This window comes from Alligator sinensis, unplaced genomic scaffold (assembly GCF_000455745.1).
Source record: "Alligator sinensis unplaced genomic scaffold, ASM45574v1 scaffold2077_2, whole genome shotgun sequence".
Taxonomy (NCBI): domain Eukaryota; kingdom Metazoa; phylum Chordata; order Crocodylia; family Alligatoridae; genus Alligator; species Alligator sinensis.
In genome coordinates, this window is record NW_005843276.1 from 29,054 (window position 1) to 48,817 (window position 19,764).

A 19,764-nucleotide genomic window follows, 5' to 3' on the forward strand; every position below is an offset into this window, starting at 1 on the left:
ACTTCCCTATCTGCACAGGCCTAATAAATTTCCATCAAGGTGTGCCAGGTGTGTGTGGGAGATTCATTGCAGTCTGAATAACGCAGCATGGATCTAAGACGAAAGAACATGACCCACTCACAGTTATTCTTAGAGTATTATAAAGACAAATAGGAAAGCATAGCTTTCAACTAGAATTACACTTTGCTAATTTATCAAGATGTACAAAGGGGCAGACAATTCAAAGTTATTCAGTCCTGATATGCTACATTTTAGATATGTTTTGTCCAAAACTAATGAAAACATGCTATAAAAAGTTGGCCATGTGAAATATTGTTTTTATTTGAGAAACTGAGAAAAAGTTCCTTAGCACAGGACTTTATGACCTGTCACACAGTTTCATTCTAGAAATGAAGAGGATCTTCCCACCAAGAGAGATCAAACATGAGGTTGCACTTGGCACCTTCATTTCTTTCCTAGAGGACAACAGCTTCATTCTGTTGAGAGGATACCAGAGTCCACAAGATCCAGGGGTTACAGTGTGAACCTCTTGTTAGAAATTCCACTACAAAGATCTCTGTTCTATTTGCAACCAAGAAAAGAACGATGACCATTTCCCATACCAGGTGATATAAAGAGGCACAAAGTGCGATAACCTGCATTTGACACTCTTGGCACATTTTTTTCACAGATATGGCAGTTCTGTTATAGTTTGCCTTGGAGTCTCTATGCCTTAAAATTGTTTTTGTATGTTGTTAGATTGTAAATTTTGCCTTTTTCAAAGTTTTGGTGAACAGTATTCATATCCACCTCTGTTAGAATTTAAAACTGAATATTTTTAGTCAGGTTTTTACCCAAAGCAGTAGACACTTCTTCAGAAAGTAAGTACACTATTTTAAATAACAACAGCATGAATCATAAGCCACTATTCAGCATGCACAATGATGGCAAAGCATGGCTAACTATGACTGTACAGGAGAACTAATTCCTGTGGTTGAATTCTGTTGATAACTTGGGCTCCAATCCTGCAAACTATAGACTTAGCTTTAAGCAAGAGATCAATGTCATTAAAAAGCAATCATTTGCAAGACAATAGCTTCAAATCTTGACTTCGATTCATTATTATTTCTTGATATTTTAGAGGCAACTCAGCACTTCCTATAGTCCGCACTTTTTTTGCTGTGCAAGAACAATTTTATACTTCTTCTGACATGAAAAAAAAATAATCCAAAAGTTTAACAATTTTTTTCCCAATCAAACATTAACTTCTATTAATACCTTTATTTTTGACTTGATGGCACATAAACATTTTTGTTCTAATATGACACCAAGAACCACCACCAAGTCTAGGCCTGCAGCTGGCAGCTTTTTCCAACTGCAGGCCAGAATGACCCGCCTTGGGTCGGAGCAGTGCCACGGAAAGTGCCCGCACCTGGCACTTCTCCCTACCGTGACACAGGGAAAAACACCTGCAGCTGAAGGCCCCTGCCACTGAATGGCACAGAAGCCCCAAATCCACGGGCCAGATCTAATGGTTTTGTGCATCAGATCTAGCCTGCAGGTCGTATGTTGCCAACCTTCATGTTACTGAGTGCCTCTGAAGTGCTGAACATTTTTAATCCCATTTAACAGAAGAATTCTCTGTCAGAACAGGGTGTGCTTGCTTCCTTCATAGAGAACACACGTTGCACCTTACATTTAGAAAAATAGAAGGCAAACAGTTCTGTCCTGGGTCAGCAGAGCAAAGAACATATCTATCCTTATGCACAATGCTGCAAACCAAAAATATTTAAGCGTTTAACTGGTTTGAAAACTCCCTATATATTTTTTAAACAATTTTACTGAATATTAAATAAGCAACTGAACATTTAATCCAAAAAAGTCTCTTGCATTATCTTTACCTTTCCTTAATATTTATTTTCTCAATTTTTTTTCACGCACATCTAGTTGCAGAGCAGCATTCTCAAAGTAACAACAATGTTCTACTGACACTATTGCTCAATTTTCAAACACAAATCTTAGTTTCTTATTAATTGTTACCTCCAATGGAAACCAGCATTTTCTGCAATCAATTATAAATAATAAAAAATTGGAGTGGGAGATTAAAGTTGGGTGGCTGACATCCTGTTTCATGTGATTTAAGTTGTCAAAAAGAAACAAATTTGTTGTCTACTCCTATGGACTTCACTGAAGCTGCACAAGGTATAAATTTGCACTACATTATTGAAGGATACTAAACAGGGCAGCACATCGAAAAACAAAGTTAATACCTAAAAAGACTATAGAGGTATCAAAGGATATTGGGATTAGAAGGAACTTTAGATGGTCATCTAGTCTAACACCCCTTCTCAGGGCAGAATCATGCTAGACTAAACCATCCCAATCACGTGCCTTTAACCTGTCTTATAAATAGGTTTAGCAGGATTCAATTTTTGCCAATAAACATCACTAACAAACCAACAAAAATATATATTTCTATCATTAATAAGCAAACAGAGGGGAAAAACAGAAAGGAGTTACAAAAGCTGGAGTATAGATGACTGGTTTCTTTAAAAAGGAAAACAGTGGTGAGCCTAATGACTTGTCAAGTAAGTAATTAGCTGCTGATGCACAGGGGCCAGGAAGTAGACTGCCAGGAGATAACAGGCTAGTTAAAAGCCTACCCAAAGCCCAGAGGGGGAGGAACGGGGGAAGAGTACTCAGGCCAGGCTGGAAGCTGTGGAGGAAGGTATAAGAAGCAGCGGTGGGGAGTTCCTGACACCTGAGTGGGACAACTCAGCTGCAGAAAACTGGGGAGAGACTAAAAAAGGTGAAGCAGCCTACTGGTAAGACTGGGACACTGAGAGAAAGACTCCAATTAGAAATGATACAAGTTTTGGTGTTTTCTTGGCCTTTTCATTGTTTGTTTGTTTGTTTTTGCCATCCTAGGGGGCAAAAGATCAGGGCTCAATGGCTGCTGTACGGCCTTCAGGCTTCTGGGGGCTTGTGCAGAGCCCCCCACACAGCACAGGACAGTGGGGATTGCCCCCCTGCCAGACAGGAACAGGTGAGACTGAGGGTTTTGGTTTTTTTTTCCTTAAAGGGCCGGATCTAGGATGGGCAGGGCAGCCATAGGGGGACTGGCCGGGTGGGGAGGGGGGGGCTTGTGCAGAACCCCATCATGCAGCGTGGGGCAGTAGGGATCGCCCCCCACTGGGCAGCACCCAGTGAGTGCAGACTTTTTTTGTTTTTTCCCCAAAGTGCCAGTAGCCCAGAAATGAGTAAAAGTTAAGAGCTGGCATATTTTAAGGAGTACTTGAGTCTAAAGAGGTTGAGAGCCACTGCTTTACTCATATGATATAGGTTACAGGCAGAGACAAAGCATTTTTTGTGTAGACGTTTAACAAAGTTTATGAAGGAAGTCAATGTTTCACATAGTCAGATTCTGCAATAACTCTTAGCTCCAGTTACAATGGTAGAAAAAGCTGAACAAGTAAAGTTTTTCATATTTTGGTAAAAAGAAAGAACAACAGTTAATCAAATAGTTTAACTGCCCATACTTTAACTCTATGTGATGAAATCGAAGTCATAAAATGCTACCACCAAGTTTACTTCTAGGTTCTCAAGAAATCCAGGCAGTCCAAAACTATATAACAACTAGGGGTGTGCGAAGTAAGCCCTATTCGATTCTGATTCAGATTCAGCCCGAATCAGGGACAGTGATAAAATTTGTTGATTCGGATCGCTGTCCCCGATTTCATTTGGCCGAACCCGAATCTGAAGATTCGATGCCGATTCAGAGAATCAGCGATTCAGACACAGACACAGCTTTAAAAGTTTTTTCCACAAACCTTGAGGTAGTAGGTATGGTTTGTGATCGCTGCAATGCTGGGGCACATGCAGCATCCCACAGGAGTGCGGGGGGGCCCTCCACATGCTCGCGGGCAAACCTGGAAGTGGACCAGAAGTACTTCCAGTCCACTTCCAGGTCTACCAGGGAACAAGTCGGGGGTTTCCCTGGCTCAGCAACTGGCCGCAAGGGGACCCTGGATGCCCCCCTCCCAGATCCAGTAGGCATCAGTCACCAAGTTGGGGGGGGTGGGGGGCGCGCATAGGGAGAGGCCTCCCCTGCGCGCTTGGCAGCAGACCCAGAAGTGGACCGGAAGCGCTTCTGGTCCACTACCGGGTCTGTTGCCAAGCGTGCTGGGGAGCCCCCTGTGCTTCTGTGGGATACTCCATGTGCCCCAGCATTGCAGCACTCATGAGCCCCTGCTACCTAGAGGTATGTAGAAAATACATTTAAAAGCTGTGTCTATGTCAAGAACTCCGAAACTTTCTGAATCAATTCGGAGAGATTAAAGAGTCCTCTGATTCAATTTGGATTCGGAGAGTTGGCTACTGAATTGGGCTGAATCTCCTCCAAATCAAATCAGAGATCAAAGCATCGCACAGCCCTAATAGCAACCACTACCTAAAGAAACACTCTGCATGGGGGGGTTTAAATACCTACAATATTAGTCTTGGATAACTTGTAGTGTGTAAAACCTCTGAAGTTTCCAACTAGAATGTTTATTACAAAATGCCATATTTTTCCATTATAAATCCAACTACAGGTTTGTTCCCTTTTAGTGGTGTCTGTCCATCAGTATGGATTAAACCCTATATGAATGCAACCCTCAATCCTTTTCTTACCTATTAAATATTACTACACATTCAGTCTACCCCAAAACCAGCCATCAAAATGTAACTGTCAAAACAGAGGCTTCTGAAAATGGGAATGTCACCTAAGCATCCTGGCATCAAGACTCAACATCTTGGTTTTAACAAGTATTTAAGCATCACATGCAGTCCCACAGATTTCAATATTTCACTGGCTAAACAAACCCTATCCTGCATGTGTCTTGCCTTTAAAATACATTATCTTAGCTTTTTTACAAGTGTATCGGTAGCAAACTATTTTTACTAATTCTGTATTGTTTCCAAACAGCAGCCAAAAACACATTATTTAAATATTAGCTAAAAATCAGTCCTCCCCTTTTTAACACAATCATAATGATATGGTTAAGTGAAAAAATTATGAGAAACAAGGTTCCCTCTACTTCTGCACTTAGGGAAGAGATTAACTGGTTTGGGGGGGAAAAAAAAAACAGATTTCACATTCACATTTCAGTGGACAAGATGAGATAATAGCTTCTGACAGGCTAGTTGTTTGTTTTTAACGTAATTTACTACCTTTCTAAGTATTCTCTTAAACAACATAATTCTGAGAGCCATTTTGACAGCCACAGTCAGTCCTTACAGTAATAAAGCTTCCACTGAAGGTGTATACAGAAGTTGCTTTTTCACCATTTAAAGTCCTTTATTGTCACAACAGAAGTGCATGACTTTGCAGCTATTTAAAAATGGGTAGAGCACCTTAAATTAACTGTTGTTAAATGAGGTATTAAATCTGAAACAGTTTTACAGCACTTTAGTACGCTACAGTGCTTTAAATAACTTCTGTACATTGGTCAAATTTCTGACCAGTGGAAAAGCCCCAGAAGGTTGCAGAATGCCCCCACCTCCTAGCCTGGGAAGTGCAGGGAGGCTCATCACCCCCTCCCCTTCCCCCCAAACACTGCAATTCTGTCATGTTTAAAATCACAGTAACTTTATAGTGCTATAAAAAGTGCTGTAAAATGTGCACAGAGCCTTGAGAGTCATAAGAGCTTGAAGAGAATAAAGACTGAGCAAGGAAAATTCATGCCCTGGGACTTGAGCTGGTGAAGTGCTGAGGCTTCAGGAGAAGCTAAAAGTGTTTAACACCTTTAACACTGTGTACCCTCCTGTATGCAACAAGTACAGTATACATAACTGTACTATCCTTTCACATACAAATTTACATGAATCCCCAATTATCAAAGTAATTGCCAACAACCCCCTAATGGCTTCAATACACCATCATAAAATGTCTCAGTTATCAGGCACAGAGCCTTCTGAGTAAGTGGTTTCTTGGGTCATCATTTTATGTCATTTTTAATAATCTAACCATGTATAATTTAAAAAGTTGATAAAAGGCTTTTTTGTTAACCTGATTAAAGTATTTTAAGTTCTTTAAATATTCCAGTAACAATTTTTTTAAAGAATATTCTTTGTTTAGCACCACACTAAAAAAAGAAAAGGTGGTAATTTACCTTTATGGTATCAATGTTCTTCCCAGAATCTCTTATAACTCATCAGACCGCTCTAAGAGAAAACACAGAACAAAGAACGATTTCAACTTTTTAAGTTCTCCTTTCAACAATTCAGTTTATTCAGACGGATTTCTTCCAGAGCAACTACCATGAGAATGTCACAAAGGTTACATGAAGTAAACTAATGAAGAAATGTAAAATTTTTGCTGGCATATTTTCAGAGAGAAAGAAAGCATATGCTTGAAAGAGAAGATAGGGAAGAACGGGCATTTATCTTACACTGCTGCATTTACCAGAGCCTCCTAAGTAAACTGGCTTCAGAAATTGAAGGCAAGCACATACTAGCTTGCATCCTTAAAATTACACAATGTGTTCAAATACCATGAAAGCAAGTATATACTTATATTTTTTGCACAACAGTCAGACTGAGTAGACTTAACTTCTTGAAATCCTTGTTTATTCCCAGTATTTTGCTTCTCTGGTTTACTGAAAAATCAAATAAGTAACTGTTGACAAAGTAACCTTCACTAAGCAACTTTAACATGCAGGGCTTTAGTATGCTGTCATGAGAACAGGTTAATTTGCCCAGTGAACACAGAATTTAAGAAACATCTAAGGTTTTCCAAAAAACAAAAATAAAAGTATAGTTTCAGAGTAAATGTCATAGTCCTCGCTGTACAAACTACCACTGCTTACAGATATGCAAGGATCACGCATATTACTTCAATGCATGATCCATCAAACACTGACCTGAAAAAGGTAAAAACACCTTACCTCATCCTCAGTTTTGTCATTCAGTTTATTAGTGCTTGATGGCTCTGCCTAGCCAATATATGCCACACTAACGCCACGTTGTTAGACTGCTCTTTTGCCTTCACCTTTCCAACTACAAATCATACCTTGCAGGTACAGAGGCCAAGGACAATGAACATGACAACAAAAACCTTGCCTAGAGAGATTTTCAGAGGCTACATAAGTTTTATCTCATTCCCTAGTCTGCCTACCCAACTCCAGAGGACTCTCACTCATTTCATACACATTAACTTAAGTATTTAGTATCTACTCCACATATTTACGTTTAAAAACTCTCTCAATAGCCTTTCCCCAAAATTTAAGATGTAGCATCCTCAGTTTCCACAAGAGGAAAAAAAATAAAGAGTTAAGACTCTCATTATCCATACATATTAAAGGCACGCTTAACCTCATTTTAACAGACATTCCTAAAACAAAATTTTAATTTGTTACAGAAAAACCTCTTTCCTCACTCACTCTAACCATGTATCATTTTTTAAAAAGTCAATAAAAAGGGTTTTTTTGTTAACCTGATTAAAATACTTTGTCAAAAGTTCTTTGAACATTCCAGTAACAATTTTCCAGTGTGCATGCACACCCCCCCCACACACACTAACCCACCCGTGCACTATACTCCTAATTAAATTCCAAATACAAATAATTCCATCTAGCCACAAAAAGAGATTGCAAACATTTCAACTTATTTCTTATCCCTTTTCTAATCTGCGGTGGCATTTGCTGATCTGTACCTATTAAATCCCTCCTTAGCATTCAAAAGCAGAACACCATTTTTTTCCTGAATCTTCAATTCTAATAATTTTGTGGGCTTAGTCCAGGGGCGGGCAAAACACAGTCTGCGGTCTGGATCTGAGGGCAGAACTTCTGGTCCCAAGATTGTGACCAGGGGTCAGGGCACCTGTCAAGGGGCAGGGCTACCAACATGGCCCTCAACAGCTCGCCAAAACTCAGTAAGCGGCCCTCCAGCCAAAATAATTGTCCACACCTGGCTTAGTCCCTACACATTCAATAGTCCAGTGGAAAAAAAAAAAATCGACTGCAAACTACACAAGAAACTTGCTCAGATATGCTCAGGTAACTCTCTGACCAGATGCAAATAGATAAATTCCTTTGATGCCTTCAAGTCACTTGCCCCCTCTCTCATTAATGACCTCCTCCTTTCCTCCCCCTTTCCCTATCCTTTGTATTCAAATGACCGTACTCCTTTTTATTTAGTACCCCTGTTCTCCACAAGTCTATTCATAGTACAAGAAGCAGATTATAAGTCTACAGAAGCTCATGCTTTAGTCTAAACAATTTAGACTAAAAGTGTCACGCTGCCTTTTACTAAATGTTTGTTAGTGGTTAAAAAATAAGTTTAACCTTTGAAAAAGTTCTGGGCAATAAAAAAAGACCAAAAGATCAAGTATGCTAAACACAGATTCTACATTTTCCATATTACTTTAAACACTGCAAAGTTGTTTAGTGTGTTTTAAAATCAATGCTTAACATTTTGTGGTATAACAGACTCCTTCCTGTATAATCTCAGCACAGTTGGACTTTGTCTGAGGAAGTATGCCTGCGAGAGGAGAGTGGAAAACAGATTCAAAGCAGAGACCAATTCTCACATAACTAGAGAGCTCCAATGAAAATCTTTCACAGCAGCTCTACTTGGCCAAAGCAGGGAATAGTTAGCACTGCCTTTCTGCATTCCTATGTAGAAGGCTGAGACACATAAAATGAAGCTGATATACTCGGGACTAATATAGAATGAGCCTGTGCAGTGCAGAGATCCTTACGCAGCTGGTCCGGTTCATTAATCCATTCCCAATTTCCTAAAGGAGTCCAGAGGTACAGCCCTGCGCAGCTTTAAGCCTTATTTTTGTATAATCCTGCATAAATCGAGCTACCACAGTGCTAGAACCATTTTTCCTGAGCAAGCATTATCAGTCTCATTTTTAGCAACACAAAACTAGAGACCTCTGAAGCAGCCTTGAAACTTGAGTTCACTCAAGTCACTCACGCTTACCCACACCTCCCATCCCAACTCAACTCAGTTTCTTAATTCTCTTTTACACCAACCAAAAGGAACGCGTGTGCGTTTAAAAATCTTATTTCTATTTTCTGTCATTTCTATATTGAAAGGAAGTTGTCTAAATTATTACGAACTCCTAATTTCTTTCAGGAACTGCCAAAATACTTCAAAGGACTCTTCCTGTGCAGATTCTTTTATGAACTAATCAATATTCAGTCCAGCAGCAGATGTTTAACTGTGACAGACTATAGATTTTAGTTAGGTTTGGCAGAATTTAATTTTTATTTTTTAATAATGTTGACAGATAATATCAATGTTTAATTTTTAAGCATTTATTTAGATTTTTACATTGATTTAAATTTTCAGTATTGCACAAAATTAAAGGTGTGGGGGTAAACAGCTTATTAATGACAAACAACAACTGTAACACTGCCACCAGCTGAGTGACAGGGCTGCTATCAGTCCTGGCTCCACTTGCCCATAGCTCCCTCATCCATTTTGTCACTTTCTCTTCCTTTGTTCTGTCCCTAGAGCTTCTCAGAGTTACAGTCCAAACTACAGTTAACATGGTTTTGTATGACTGCTCTGCCTGTCATCATACACTCCATGATTTTTCTTATGTCCCCTTTCTATAAATTTCAAATTATTGATGGAGGCAGGGGTATAGGTTGTAGCTGGGTTGGTCTAAGAACACAGGCACACAAGGTTCTTTGGGTAAATCTGATATCTTTTATTAGACCAACTCAAATAGTTGGAAAAATTCTTCTTTGCAAGCTTTTGGGCATAAACACGCTTCGTCAGGCTGAGGAAGCATCTGCAGATGCTCTGACAGATGCTTCCTCAGCCTGACGAAGGGTGTTTGTGTCCGAAAGCTTGCAAAGAAGAATTTTTCCAACTATTTGAGTTGGTCTAATAAAAGATATCAGATTTACCCAAAACATCTTGTCTGCCAATTATTGATGGAAATATTTTCTTATCGGTCTGTGTGTTTAAATTAATATTTATCAATGTTTACCGATAAAAATTGAGTTCTGCCAAGCCTAGTTTTACTGTAGTGTTTTCGTTTTAAACATGTTCACATTGTGATAATGTTATATGCTTTAGTTTACCTCATTAGCCTGCGCACTGGGAATGAAGAGTTAAGTGCCATGCAGGCTACCTGCCAAACAGGTGGAGAGAGACCTCCAGCATCAAAAAGACTTGAATAGCTGTGTTAATGCTTCAAGGGGGCTTGGTACTCATTCTTTGGGGAAGATGCCCCAGCAGCATGAAAGTGGGGAGGAAATAAGTACAACAATGGGCACAGCAAGCTGGACATGTAGAGTATCAGCTCCTGGCTAGGGAGTCTGAAGACCAAGACCAGCAGAACAGTTTTGGGGCCTTGGGAGTAATAGAAACAGTAAAGGGAACAGATGAGTAACTCTGGGGTGCTCAGGGCTGAGTGGGTTGGACTATTTGCATAGTTGGTAGGGTCGGAAGGGACTAGGGAAAAGAGAAACTGCTTAAAACTTTGGAGGATGCAGAGAACATCTGTCTAGGGGGCCTTTGTCTCAATAAATGCCTTTATTCAAAAGGAGCTGCCTGTTTTGTTGTTTGGTACCTGGGGCTGCACCTTATCTCCAGAACAAGAGATAAAGTCTTTCTCTGAAGAGCAGAACTGGAAGCTACCTCCTTGAGTCAGGGCCACAGAACAACCAGGGAGGGTCAGGGACCAAAAGGCCTAAGGTCTCAATGGAAAAGAGCCAGAGCTCCCACTCCCTAGAAGCCACACCTGGACTGGCTTCAGTAGAAAGAGTCGCCCTGGTGTGACAGCTTATGCTTGAAATGCCAATGATTTTTACTATTTACAGGTGCTCTTCACTAGTACGTGACACACTTTTTTTGCATTAGACTAGGCCTCGTTGAGAAATGGGGCTAATGGGAGGAGTCAACAATATTTCCTAGACTTTACTGAAGTTTAAAAATAAATAAATAATTAAATAATAATTTTAAAAAAAAAGATCATTCAGGTGTGCGACCATATTTTTTAAATCTGCATAACTATTTATTTTCCAGCATAGGTATATGCGGTTCAAAAATGGAAAGCAACTGTAAGGTGTTCCTAACCTACAGTGAAGAACCAAACTTCATTCTCGAGTCTTAGGATCATTCTTTGAGCCAATACACCAAGAAGGGTTCTCCAGGTACTGTCTATAGCAGTGCTTCCCAAACCCACTCAGCATGACCCCATTTATGACCACATTTCCTCAGCATGGCCCCTCACTCCAAACTTGCAGCCCCCCACCCACCAAGTGCTCCTCACTCCCCCAAGGCCAGCAGGGCCCACAGCCCTCTGCTCCCCCACCCCAGCAGCACCTGAACCCCTCCTGCCACCCACAGGAAGCAGCAGCAGCTGCTGAGGCCAGAGTACAGAGCCCTACTCCCTGTCCCCCCCAACCCCTGCCCTTCCCCAGAGGCAGCACAGCCAGAGCACAGCCTGTGGAGGAGCGGGGGTAGGACGCAGGCTGCCTGTTGCCAGCTTGGGGCTCCCTGCCCTGCTGCCCTTCCCCCGGGCCTCTGCCGCCCAGCAGGTGGGACCTGATGTGGGAGACAGCACCGCAGCATGGCATCATCCGTTGATGTCGTGAGCCCATTTGGGGTTGTAACCCACAGTTTGGGAAGTCTGTAGAACAGGGGTGGGCAAAATACGGCCAGAGGGCCAGGCTTTGTCCGGCCTGCAGCGGGTCCCTCAGTCCCACCTGGTCTAGACTCTGTCTGCCCATCGTGCGTCCTGCCGCCCCCTGAGCACACAGCAGACCAGGCAGCAGCAGCTTCTTCCATCTACTGTTGATGCTGGCCCCAGCCCCTGGTACCAGTGAGGACCTGCACCGCAGCCTCGACCTGGCATGCCCTGTGCCTGCTCACATTAAACAGTGGCAGCAGCAGTGCCAGCCAGGCAGAAATTGCTCAACACAGGGAAAAAGTGGCCCCTCTCCCTCGCCGCTGCCCGACATTCTTTTAATAGCTATATACCCCACACCCCACATACACAACCCCACAGCCTTCCACAAGCCCCATACTCCCCCCACCCATAACCCCCCAACATCCCTGCAATATATCAGAGTAAGACTTAATTTGGAGCTATTATACAATCACCTCTATAGGCAAGACACAAACACACACAAATCAGGACAAAAATATTTTCTCTAAATAAAATTAAAATATGTTATCATGGAGATTCGAGTTTTAGTTTTGTTTTGTTTTTTTCCAGTTCCAATATGGGAAATCCCTTTAACAAGTGGAATACTTCTGGGGTGAGGGAAGGGACTTCCGGTAGCAAATGTCAGGGGTTAGGGGGTGGAACTTCTGGTCCCAAGTTGCCGACCAGGGGGTGGGGCACCCGTCAAGGGGCAGGGCAACCCTTGCGGCCCTCGACAGCTCACCAAAACTCATTAAGCAGCCCTCCAGCCAAAATAATTGCCTGCCCTGATACAGAAGTTGACTAAGAACATGATAAGTAAAGAAATAGTTCAAATATATTTCAGAGCTGCTGGCTTTGTGAGATGCAGGAATCTGAAAAGAAAGATCAACATTTCAACCTAGAGCCCCCCAGGTACTACAATCAATATTTTCTCCTTAATGCTGACCATGTTGCCAACACCACAAAATGGCGCTCTATCGGATGTGCCATGATGTTGGTTAGAAATTACATTCCTGGGCTCTCAAAATGTTGATATACAAGGTAGTCACCTAGCTTGATTTCTTCAGAATCCTGGCAGCACAATTATTTTAATCTAAATTTCTCCTACCATAGGCACCTTTTCAATTAAACACCTAATTAGAAACTCAATCATGCAAGCAAATCAATAAAAAGTTTTATATCCTTGCCAAAGACAACTGGTTCTCTGCCTTGGAGAGGAACACACTATCACAACAAGTGGCTTTTGCTGTTTTCTTTTACTTGCCTCTTGAACAGGCTTTTGACTTAAAAAAAAGGTTTCAATTGGCCTGCCCCCAGAATTTTAATTTTCATTTACAGAGTAGAAAATGATTCAGTTTGGATTTTTTTTTTCCAGCTAACAAGCCCCTTTCACAGCAAAAAGGATGAATTAACCATTATTAGCACTTTTTTGTTGTTGTTGTTGTTGTGGTTAATTAAATGAACAAGAGTTCTGAACTTTCATGCTACTAGACCAAGCAAAGTAAAGGAGAGCTTTCTGCTTGTTTATTTAAGCATGTTAAGCAGCAACTAATAAAACTAAATCATAGAAAAGTAGGGCTGGAAGGGACCTTTACACCAACCCCTGCAAGAGGCAGGATCATCCCTATCCAAACCATCCCAAGTAAATCCTTGTCTAACCTATTACTAAAACTACATAGGCACCCCTGCCATATAACCACAAAGCACAGTGAGCTAACCTGCTAAATGTCATGCTGCTGCAAGGGTTGTTAAAACACACTCAGGAGATCCAAAGAAGGAGGCCACTCTCCTCCCCGCCACTCTTATGACAGGGCAAGTTAGAAGCCGCCACAATCCATACCAATCTAGCCATGAGATAAAATTCCTTCCTGGCCCCAAATACTGCAATCAATCTGACCCTGAGCACTGGGGCAAGGCCCTCTAGCCAAGAACCTCAAGGTTTTAGTCTCAGCAGGCATACTGGCACACCCTAGTTGAAATCCCCAACCTTGGCTGCAACCAACACCCAATGCTTCTGAGGAAAATTAAATTTTAAAAAAGTCAATATGCCTAGCAACAGGAGAGGAAAAATCTTCCTTACTGGTCCCATGCAGCAACCAGCCAAGCCCAGCTGCATTGAAAACACCCACAGCATAGCACAGGCATAGCTAAATCCTAGATCATTTTTGACCAATGCTTATCTAATTTCTTCAACACTTCCAATGAGGGAGGTTCCAAAACTTCCCTAGGCACTCTATTATGATTTTCCTGATATCCAATCTAAACTTATTTTGCTGCAACTTCAAGCCATTGGTCCACATCCTACTCTCTGCACCTATACAGAAAAAAGGTAATCTCCCTCATCTTTACTTGAGATCTGGAGACTGCTATCATGTAAACTAAACGCTGTTTCCATAAGCTGAACGTGCCTCGCTCCTTCAACATCCCCTCCTATGACATGCTTCCCGTCAACATATTTCCTTCAACCTCTCCTTGTATGGCTTCCATTCCAAACCCTTTATTATTCTGTTGGGCCCTTTCCAACTTCTCCGTGTTCATTTTAAAATATGGAGTACAAAACAAAATTTTAAATGCAGCCCAACCATTGCCAAGTAAATTGGTACAATTACCTTGTGTCATGCATCCCAAAACCACATTGTAGGGGCACACCGATAGAGATTTTTTGGGCTGATACCAAAGGCCGATTTTTAACAACCCAAATTGGGCAATACCAATCCGACATGCAGCCCCACAGCCTGGATAGTGGTGTCCAGTTGGTAAGTCTGTTGTGGGGGAAGGGGTAGATCAAGGCCCCCACGGTGAGGGAGGGAGTGGGGTTGGGACAGGGGCAGGGCACAGGACAGAGTCATGGCTCTTCTGAGGGGGTGCAGGGAGGAAGGGGCAGCTCCCACCACTGCACGCACCCCAGGAGGGCTTGGGGGGCATGTGCCCCTGGATCTACCCTTAGGGTGGGGCAGGCTGCTGCTGTGGGCTGGGGCCTGGGTGGTGCCAAGGTCTTCCCGGCAGGGGGCTGGACCAGGGCTGTGCTCATGGTGCGCATCGGCTGCACTGGGAGGGGGCTATAGCAAATTTTGGGGTGGCTGTAGCTCCCCCAACACCTCCTCCCAGTGCCACCATTACCTGCCCCAAGGACAGCCCGCCTTAGCCCCCACCAGAAAGAGCCCAGCACAGCCCCGGCCTCAGCGTGCAGCAGCAGCTCACCCTTGCCCAGCTCACAGATCTGGGGCACACACCCCCCAGACGAGCAGCATCTCTGTCCCATGCCCCTCTCTGGCTGGGTAGCACCAGCCTCTGCCCCACTCCCTCCCTCACTGCGGGGGCCTTGCCCCCCCGAACCTTCCCTCCCCCCACAATAGACTTACCAGGCAGACCCAGCTGCTCTCCACATTGCTGGATTGGGCTCCTGGCCATGTGCATGCTGCAGTTGTACACATGTACACAGCATTTATCGGCCACATTAGACAAAAAACACTGATTGCCATTTTCCTCATATCAGTGCCAATCCAACATGGGACTGAGGTACTGGTACATCTCTACACATTTGCCTTTTGTGCAGTTGCATCATGTTGCAGACTCATTGAGTCTGTGATCCACCAAAACTCCTGAATCCTCTTCTATAGTGCTGCCATGCAGCCAGGTGTCACCCATCTTGTATTTGTGTTTTTGATTTTCTTCCCAAGGGGCGGCATCTTGCATTTGTCAGCACTAGACTTCATCCCATTTTCACTAGCCTAACTTTCCAATCTGTTAATATGCTTCTGAATTGCACTCCTGTCCTCCAGTGTGTTTGTAATACTTCTCAGTTGTGTCATCTGCAAATTTGCTCACAAACATCTCTAAACAAGCATCTAAATCATCATTAAACAGGTTGAACAACTCTGCACCCAGGACAGAGCACTGTGAGACTCCGCCTCTGTATCTCCTACTATTCTGACATGGATCCATTTATAATTATCATTTTTAATAGCTAATTGAGCCAGTCTACTCAACTTAGTGATTTTGTCTAGCCCACATTTCTCTGATTTGTTTATAAGTTATCATCCACAATGTATCTGTTAGTAAGATTATAAGCAAACAAGCTAGTTCAACCACAACATATCACAACATGTAAAGGATCCTCAAACACAGAAGAAGAAACTCACATTTTATATAACCAGGGAAATACCACTCACTCAGTACAATGCAGAGCCATTATCTATTCAGAAACTTAACGCTAGTTATAAAGCTGCTGCGCTCAAACCTTTCACCCCACAGCACATGAATGGCACAGGGTTAATCCATGAGCCAGACTAGACCCTGCACCACTTCCATCCAGCCCCTCACATACGGTTGTGTATGCAGGGCCAGAGCCCACAGAGCTCCCCAAAGACCCATGGGGAGCCCTACCAGCCAATCACACATTACCAGAGGTTGGTTCTGGCCTGAAAGTTAGGGGTTGAGCACTCCCGTGATAAACAAATGTATTGCAATAACATGATTTATGAAAGAAACTGACCATTAAGTCATGATTAGACAAAATGCAAGTTAAACAAAGACAAGGGACAAATTACAGCTAGTGGTTGAAGAACTATTACCTTAAGGTTAAAGAGTTTATACCCCTTTTTCCTATTCAGTTCTCCATAGCTCAACTCAAGCCCTTAATTTATTTCAGTTTCCTGCAAACAGAGCATTACCTTATCACCAAATTTCTACTTTTTTTAAGGCCAATTACAATTTCTGGGTTTACTTGCACTGAAGCTCTGATCCTGCACTGCTCAGAAAATGCATCTTCCTCTTATGTGCTTACTTGAGTGGCTCACTATACTCAGGAGAACCCCTGCTAAACCCTAATTCTACAAAGGATGCTAGAGCTCTTTATAAATACAGGAATTCCACCATGGGGATACATCCACAGGTATACAAGTACACAGTCACAAAAAACACATACCTTAATCTTTTGTGTTCTATCTTAAGAAAAAGAATTTTCCTTCTTTTCTGACATCCTTGGAAAATGGAACCAAGGTGTTACAGCTGCTAGAATTAAGGGCCCAAGCTATAGCTTCAAATTATTTTCATTTAACTATGTGTAGTAATTTATAGTTACCCACAATACTGTTGATTAAAATACAGGAAAACTTAAATACGACTTGATAAATTATCACTGCCTTTTTCCTGGAACAATACAAAGGAACCTTTCATCACCTTCCATTGATCCAAGCTGTCTATTGTTTCTATTTAATCATGCAGCACTATTGATATAAACAGAAGATCACTAAGCTCATATTGGCATGCCAAACTATATAAATAAAAGTCTAACAGAAGACCATTCAGTTCCATTACAGTAATAAGAGGTCTGTGGATTAAAAGCTTTTTCTGAACAGAAAAACAAATAAAAATGTATTTACAGTAGAACCCAGACTCTTCATGGGGTTAAGATTCCTTAGCTTAATGTGAAAATAAGTGTTTGTAAATCAGGATGGGGATCAGAAAGACACAGCTAACAGCTGTACAGAACTGCTGAGGTACTCCTGCTGATTAACAGTGTTTTTGTCTTAAAGGGTCCAGCTTCTCCAATCAACTGTGCAGGACCTCTGCTGTGCTATAGTTGAGCAGAGGAGCTGCATCCTTTGAAGACTGAGCAATCAGTTAAGAGGCTCATCCATAACTGAGCAAGGTGCATGGACATTTGATTCAATGAATTAATGTCACGGCATCAGTGTCTGCACTACATGTAATAGTTAGGGAATAACTAACAAAAAAAAGACTAGAATTCTACAACGTTGTATTTTTTCCCCATTTTCCATCTACAACTGAAGCAGCAGGACATGCTACTTCATTAGACATCAAATATTACACATGAATAGTTCATGAACTTTTAGGCTTACCAAATACTAGCACTGCTGTTTCTTAATATATTATAATTATAACTTAATGTGTTAAGTATAGAATTTTAGGCACAGGAATGAAAGAAGGTAAAATCTACGTGTTAAAAAAGCTATAAAATGTAAGATTATATGAATATTTTTAACATAGTAAGACAAACATTTTCTAGGCACACTTCAGTGGGTTACAGGCATTTCCAAATATAAGTTGTTTAGTAACTACGTGCATCAGTTCATAGGCTGAAAACAGCTGATGGATGTCATGTAATGGGTGTCATGTAACAAGATTCCAAGAGCATGCTTTTTCAGCACCATGCACTACGTTTAGCTAATTCCTTCTCATGCTGACCCTCATATTTCACTAAACATCACTAATGTAAATAACTATCATCATAATTTAAAAACAAAAAGTTAAATTTAATATGAACTCTTTGCATTGAGTAATTTTGTTTTTCCTAGTTTCAAGGTCAACTCCAACATTCGCAGAAACACAGTATTCTGGTGTTATATCCCCTCAGAGATTGAACAAAGAACCATTACTTTAGTGTAACAGAAATTGTGGGAGGCAGACAGTATTATTCTCATTTTAACAAGCAGGCACAAAGAAGTAGGACCACTGAAGCAAGTGAGAATGAGTCTAAGAAGTGACTGACCTAAGGTCATATTCAGTTACATGAATGGCTCCTGTGGGGGATTTTAATGGAAGAGGGATTTCAACCCAGCTTTCCTGCTGTCACAAGAACATCTCCCTAAAACTTTATTATAGCCAAAAGACACATCTTTCCTCAAAAGGAAAAAAGTAGTCTAATTCCTTACACATTACATTTACAAGTTTAATAGATTTTCAAACTTTTACAGTTTTGTGCAGCAACAGTTTTAGTTTCAATCTCCATAATAGATACAGTCATATAACTGAGCAAAGAAAACCTTCACACAACTCAAGAGAACAAACCTTTATTAAAAGCAGCACTTGGACAAACTGGTTTAAAATGAGCCTATACTACTACTGCATAGAGACAATAACCTGTGAAATCTAAATACAAGCCCAGTCTTTTTAGAGCTTATCGGTACAAGCACCTTACTTCTAAATACCCTGAAAGATTAGTCCCTGACTAGATCTCATCAAATGATCAAAATAAAATAAATGATGAAAGGACTGCTCTAAAACACTACTGTTCTTATCCATTTTAAAGAATGACTTTTCAGTAAAATCATAAAATAGATTAAAATCTAGGAACTCAAGTTCCTATCAAAGTCCTGGAAAGGAAGTGAGACTATTAATTTTACATAAACTGAAAGCAAACGGGCTTGGATAGCTTATTATCTACAGCACCTGAAATTTAGAAATCTATTGTTCAGTACAATTTTTTTTCAGCTAGACTATCATAAATGACATACAAGATAAAAGAGGGAGGGCTTAAAACAGTATTTGAGAGAGAAAAAAAGCTGGCAGCTTCATACATGCATAACCTGATCCTAAAATGAAAGATCTGTCATGAAAGCAATAAAACATCTAACTTGTGGGGTCTACATGCTAACATGCTTCCAACCTCTATAACAGGGAAATTAAAAAGTAACCCCCTAATAAAAACATTTTCCTTTCCTATAGGCTTTGCCCCAGCAAACATCTACAGAGTTTTATTATGCAGAGAAGTATATGTTAACACAGGGTAAGAACATCTATAGGGAGAAGGGAGTGCTGGATCTTTTCAGTGTTTACTAATTTAATCTAATAAAAAACAAGGTCTTCTCCCTCTCCTCCCAAACAATGCGGAGGGGCCGTCATGGCCCTGGCTGAAGCTGGGGAAAAGTTACTGCCTGCCCTGTGGGGTGGCTCATGTGGGCTACTGGGGAGGGGGGTCTGGCTGCCTGCCCCTCCCCTACCACTGTTTTCCTTGCCACAGCAGTGGAAGACATTAACATAAGATGACTCCCCCAATAATTAGAATCTATACATGGAAAATTATAATTATATAATGTTATTATATGTTATAAATTATACACATCTGCACAGCTATAATTTATAATTATGCAAGGTACAGAATATAATTATTGTGGGGTCATCTTAAATTGAAAGTCATCTTGGATTCAGGTATATATGGTATTTCATTGCAATTCTAATATAATTCATCTCTGTTAAAAAAAAAAAAAAAAAAAAGGTATCGTAACATTTCCCAAGAATAGAGCACATGCAAAGAAAAGAAATCAAAGCAGCAGGTAGGGTATTGGTGGCAATGGTACAACGGGAGAACCTCAGAGGGAAACGAA

At 41.3% G+C, this 19,764-nt stretch overlaps 1 long non-coding RNA gene across 1 annotated transcript in view; it reads right to left on the minus strand.

Moving 5' to 3' along the window:
- Positions 1-6,131: 6,131 nt before the first annotated feature.
- LOC112548559 overlaps positions 6,132-19,764 on the minus strand; it is a 16,034-nt gene continuing 2,401 nt past the window's right edge. The window contains exon 3 of the long non-coding RNA XR_003092256.1: positions 6,132-6,183. This is a non-coding gene — a long non-coding RNA (uncharacterized LOC112548559). The remainder of the gene's footprint in view (positions 6,184-19,764) is intronic.